The sequence below is a fragment of the Quercus lobata genome, chromosome 11 (assembly GCF_001633185.2).
Source record: "Quercus lobata isolate SW786 chromosome 11, ValleyOak3.0 Primary Assembly, whole genome shotgun sequence".
Taxonomy (NCBI): domain Eukaryota; kingdom Viridiplantae; phylum Streptophyta; class Magnoliopsida; order Fagales; family Fagaceae; genus Quercus; species Quercus lobata.
Genome location: NC_044914.1, coordinates 11,359,541 through 11,365,540, shown reverse-complemented (window position 1 = coordinate 11,365,540; position 6,000 = coordinate 11,359,541).

The window sequence follows — 6,000 nt, the reverse complement described above, 5'->3', positions numbered from 1 at the left end:
ATAACAGAAAGTGGGGGGAGACAGCTAATGAGACAGGTACTCGAGTAGTTACCTGTCTGACCAACAGATGGAAGGTCAGGATCAATTGAAAAGGGCTATATAATGCAAGGTTCCATGCGCCAAAAAAAGGGGGACATATCGTCTCCTGGACCATGGAGCCCTAAAAAATGAGAATAATAAGAACACGAAACTCCTCGAATGAGGTCTAAGGACCGGGCCATTCAGATCGAGTTGGAAACAAGTCTTATAAGATGCGTTAGCTTCACCCTTGTGTGATTATTATGAAAACTATGACTAACCACCGTCCGGTGACCAAAGTCTAGCCTTTCAGCCCATTCTCTACAAATTTATTGTTTGGGCTTTTAACGTTTGAACCCAACACACCAACTTGGGGTCGTTACAAATTGAGTCCTTACAATTGGCGCTATCTGTGGGAAGGCTTGTGCGTTGGCACAGGCGGTGGTAGAATCAAGCCCTTGTCAAATAAGGATTTGCGAAAGCCCCTCCATCATTTCCAGCAGCACGCTATTGTTGTCTTAATATAAAATTCCACTAGGGGCTACACGTCGCAGTGTCAGTGGCATGGGCAGTCCTAAGGGCTTCCAACATCAAGTCAACGCCCCACACCTTGGTCAAGGGGTTAATCCTCGAAAGTTTTGGACAGAATCAAGGTATTGTATGGTCCTCGGACTCAAACCTATGGGGAAACCAACTACTTAAAGAAAATCTAAGTTTTTGACAGAACTAAGGTCTTGCATGGTCCTCGGACTCAAACCTATGGGGAAACCAACTACTCCAAGAAAATCTAAGTACCAGGCCCGGCTCAACAACACACTCGGCACCTCGGATGATGCCTTTGGTTCCCCAGAAATATGTTTAGATACAAATTCAACGCCCTATGGGCGTGGGTAAGTTAGAATTCTGGGATGTGACCCTACATGTGTCATATGCACAACTATTCATGCATGTTAGGGTAACTAGTTCAAAAACCATGAGATTCGCAACAGTAGTAAATATTGGCAAGGGCAGCGAACATGTAATTTAAAGGAAAAAGGAAGAAAAGAATCTTATACATGTGGTCAAAGAGTTTAATTACAAGCAAACTATAAAGTCCTCAAAATAAAAGGGAAACTAATTAATAGAAAAACTAGAAACAAATACAAAAGTTGGCCAGGGCTTCTACTTCTTCGGTTTTGTTTTGGCCACTTCTTGGGAAGGCTGAGCAGGGTTAGCCTCGGAGCCTCAAGAGACATCCCCTTCTTAGGAAGGCTGAGCAAGATTAGCCTCGGTACCCTTGGAGACATCAACAAGGGGAATGGCCTGAAGAGGCTGAACAAAGAGAGCCGGCTCCTCGGCACCGGAGACTTGAGCACTGACTATAGACTTGGCAGCCTCCTGAGGCATCTCAGGATTCAGACCCCTAGGTGTTTCTGTCACCTCATGAGGCTCTCCTCCCTCAGTCGACTCGCCAGAAATGACAATGAGCTGAGCAACTTCTGACTGGGCAGCCTCGGCCTCCTTTGGAACGCTCTCAGCCTCGGAGCTGGCGGAGGCGGTCTCACGAATGGTTGGAGGATAAAATATGCTCTCCGCCTTCCACAAATCGGACGAAGCCTTCACCCTAGCTCGTTTGAGGGCCTCGTTCCAAACCTGGGAGCAGTATAGCCTGCATACGCTAGGGATTTGAGCTTTAAGGTGGGCCTGGGTTTTAGCCACCCCTGCCTCGTAACCCTCCTCCTCGGCCTTGTCCTTAGCAGTTTTGGCCTCAGTCCTGGCAAACTCAGCCTCCGACTTGGCCCTCACGGCTTCATCCCTCGCAAATTCCGCCACGCCCTTAGCATTGTCTGCCTCGATCAATTTCTTCTTTAAATCACTGATCTGCTCCTTGGCGATCTCCAATTGCTTCTCGGCCGCAAGTAGGCGTCTCGTCTGTTCCTCGGCCTATTTTTGGGCCCCGGTCAAACCTGCCTAGGCACTATCCTTGGCTCTGGTTGCCTCCTTTAAGTCCTCCCTGGCCTTTGTGAGGCCAGCCTCGGACTTTTTGAGGGTTTGCGCAGCGTCTATACGTTTATTGTGCTCAAGCTCTGCGGTCTGGCTCTGCCCCTTAACTTCTTCCTCCATCCTATAGGTGGCCTAGATAGCCTGCCAATTGAGACAAACACTATGAATGAAAACCTAGGAGCAAGAATCGACAGAGTCTTAGGTTTCCAAAGCCTTACCATACCCAGGTACTTTTTCACGCTGAGGAAAACCTCCTGCATCCTCATATTTTTCAACTCCCCCATATCAGTAGGAAGCAGTAGGGCCCTATCTAGCACGTCGACCACGTAAGCGCCTTCGCCGTCCCCAAGGTTTCTCAGGGATGCGTTTTCCATCAATGGCTCCCCATGGAGCATTGGGGCAGGAAGCCACGCGCTTGGCGCAGACTGGGCATCGATCCTTTTCCCCTGGCTTTGATGCCAGATCTTTAACTGTTTTTGAGCTGGCGGGGCTTCGTCCTCCTCTCGAGGGCATTGGGATTTCCCCCCATCCATTGGCTCTTTACTCTTGGGACTCCTCTTTCTCTTTGGGTCAGTGGGCTCAGGCTGAGGAGGCAGTGCTGACTGGGGAGGAGCAGGAAGTTTGGGGCGAGGAGATTGTGGATGCGGCCTAGAAGGAGAAGACCTATTCTGGATAGGCTGGGGCTGAGGTGGGGGAGTTGGAACACTGGATTGTGACTTCCCCTATGTACCCTTCCTCGGCTGACCCTCGATGAGGTCGAATAAGTTAGTCGGGGGTTTTCTCTTAAGACCCATCTCTGCCCGAGAAGATGTTCCCACTGACAATAGTTCCGTTTCGGACAAGCTTGGGTCACCCAGATCACCGGAGGGGTCCTCGGATGGGTTAGTTTGGTCAAATACCTCGAATCCCTCCTCGGACAGACCCAAATCACCTTCATCCTCCGCTGCTTGGTGAGACGAGGAGGAGCCCACCAATGGGATGCCCTCTAGGATAGGAGATCTTTCAGTGATCAAAAACCCGGACTGGACTACAGTGATTTTCTGAAGCCGAGGATCGTTAGCTCTGATCACGTGCTTTGGGTCGGTGAATGACTTCTGGATGGAATCGTACCCTAAGATTTTGTGAGCGACTCTGACTTGACCATCCTCGTCATTTACAAAAACTGCCGCCTGGAGAACAGTTTCCAAATCCACTCGTTTGACCAGATGAAAGTGTCGATGAAAGGCATGCGAATCTGTAAAAAACAAAGAGGCATGTTCGTAGTTAGTAACCGAACTACACAAAATTAAGACGATGTAAGAGATTGGCCCCCTCCTACTTTCTACACCCCACCTGGTTCTCCCTCCACCATTGGGCAAGGAAGGCCATTGTGCCACTCCCCAGATACAATAAGAAAGTCCTTATTCAATCCTTTGTTGGACTCGGGGAGGCAATGGATTAGCCGAACCCTATCGTCCCTTGTCTTCATGTAGTAGGATTTGCCTCTCAAATGTTGGAGGTTGTAGCACCAATTTACGTCATGATGGGTTAGTATTAGCCCCATTTTTTCGTTTAAGGTATCCACACAGCTCAGAATCCTAAATACATTAGCAGTGCACTGGGTGGGAGCTAATCGGAAGTGCCTAAGGTAACTCCTCATTACCGGCCTCATGGGGATACTCATACCCCCCTCTATGAAGGCGAGAAGGGGAATTATCACCTCGCCTGTCCTTCTCTTAAGATGCCACTCCCCCGCCTTACAGTACCTTAAACTTACATTGGAGGGTATTCTATAGTCGACGATGAACTTTTCTATCGCCTCTTCGGTCTCAATCAACTTATTTAATTTAACCATCTCTAGGAACTACTAAACAGACTCAGAGGACCACGGGAGAAAGAGAGGAACAATAGAAAAATGAACCCAGAAGAGAAAAAGCACGAGTTAGTGAAAGCAGAAGACTTACAGAAAGGAGAAAAGGTTCCTCGGACAAGCTTTTTATGCTGGAGATAGACTTGAATTTGGATGAAAGTTTGACTGAACTCAGGATATGTGCGCGCTAAAGCTCTTAAATGCGAAAGTGAAGGGGCAAATCAGTTCTAAAAATTATTTATACCTTTCCTCAAAAGTAATTGCGTGAGTTTTCCTGCCCATAAAGGTGAGGAAATCTCCACCGTTTGATTACCATCACGCCGTTGAACGTGGGAAGTACAGAGCCGCCCGCATTTAATAAAGACACGTTTCGCCTCCCAAGGCTCAAGAACGTGTCTCGGGCAAACGAAGAGTCTCTGGAATTGATAATTGACAAGGATTGACAAATTATGACAGAGGCTTGATGTCATCAAAACCCTCCTCTCCGTTTGAGGATCCAGACAGCAGGATTTTGAGGGGCTATTGTGGGGCAGAGAATTTGAGGTCTCGGCCCACTTTCCATTAGGGCCCAAGGCCAGCACCGAGAAGGGCAGTTGCCGAGGACAAGTGGCGTAGGTCCCAATGGCCTAGAGGTATAGCCGAGGATGACCCTGTCCCGGCATCCTACGGGCCAAAAGGGAAGAACGACGCGTCATCAAAGGTAGCCTCCGAAACGCTCTCAAAAGAAAAGGCGAGCAAAGTGGGACTCGCACGAGGGTACAGTGTGGGAGTGGCTTAAGGAAAAGACGTTACCTCCGCATTGAATGCGCCAACAAATGTCCTAACCATATTGATGGGAAAAGACCCCTGAACAGTGTGGCTTTGGTTATTGTGACTAACAGAAAGTGGGAGGAGGCGGCTAATGAAACAGGTACTCGAGTAGTTACCTGCCTGACCAACAGATGGAAAGTCAGGTTCAACTAAAAAGGGTTATATAATGCAAGGTTCCATGCACCAAAAAAAGGGGGACATATCGTCTCCTGGACCAAGGAGCCCTAAAAATGGAGAATAATAAGAACACGAAACTCCTCGGACGAGGTCTAAGGACCGGGCCATTCAGATCGTGTTGGAAACAAGTCTTATAAGATACGTTAGCTTCACCCTTGTGTGATTACTATGAAAACCATAACTAACCACCATCCAGTGACCAAAACCTAGCCTTTCAGCCCACTCTCTACAAATTTATTATTTGGGTTTTTAACGTTCGAACCCAACACACCAACTTGGGGTCATTACAAATTGAGTCCTTACAAATAATAATAATAATAATAATACAATTGAAAAAGCTATAATACGTTACTCATCTGATTATATTTGTTTGACTAACCTTTACTTTTGTATGAATAAGTGACATTATTGAGTACTTCTAATTCAACTATTAAAAGTACTTTATCTAAAAAATTACAAATTTGTCCACTTAAAATGATTAAAAAATAAACAAAATTTAGTAAAGTCTCATAGTTTAACATCTAAATGAATTACTAAAAAAAGAAAAGAAAAATCAAATTTTAACTTGCAAAACAACTAATTATTAACCCAAATTAAATCAAACCAAAATGAGATAAAGAAAAAGAACTTGTGATCGGGAATCAGAATACGAAAATACCTAAAGATTCATAAAAGTCGATACAAATTTACCAAAAAGAGAAATAAATGTGATGTGACAATTAAATCAACAATAACAAAAAGAACCATTAGTAGAAAAAAAGTGGTTGAAACAATTAAATAATCCACCAAAAAATAAACAATGAGAGAGAGAGAGAGAGAGTATCATCTTTTTTGTCATGGACAACTTGGAAGGAATATGTGTGAGATGTGGAAATGAAGTAATAAGAAATTTATATGAAAATTAAAATGGAAGAGGAAGGGTGGAAGTAGATGAGAGAGGTTGAGCAAAGTGAAACGGTAGAATTTAAAAAGATATAAAGGAGAAAATTTAAAAAGATAATGATGGGAGGAGATGAAAGAATGAACTAAGAAGACAATGGTTGAAAAAGATGAAAAGTTAAACAAAGTAAAAATTGAAAAAAAAAAAAATAAAAATAGAAAGGATGCTAAAGATATGCTGCAAAAAGGGTTTTGTAAATTTTTTTTTTTTTGGTTTGTGATTC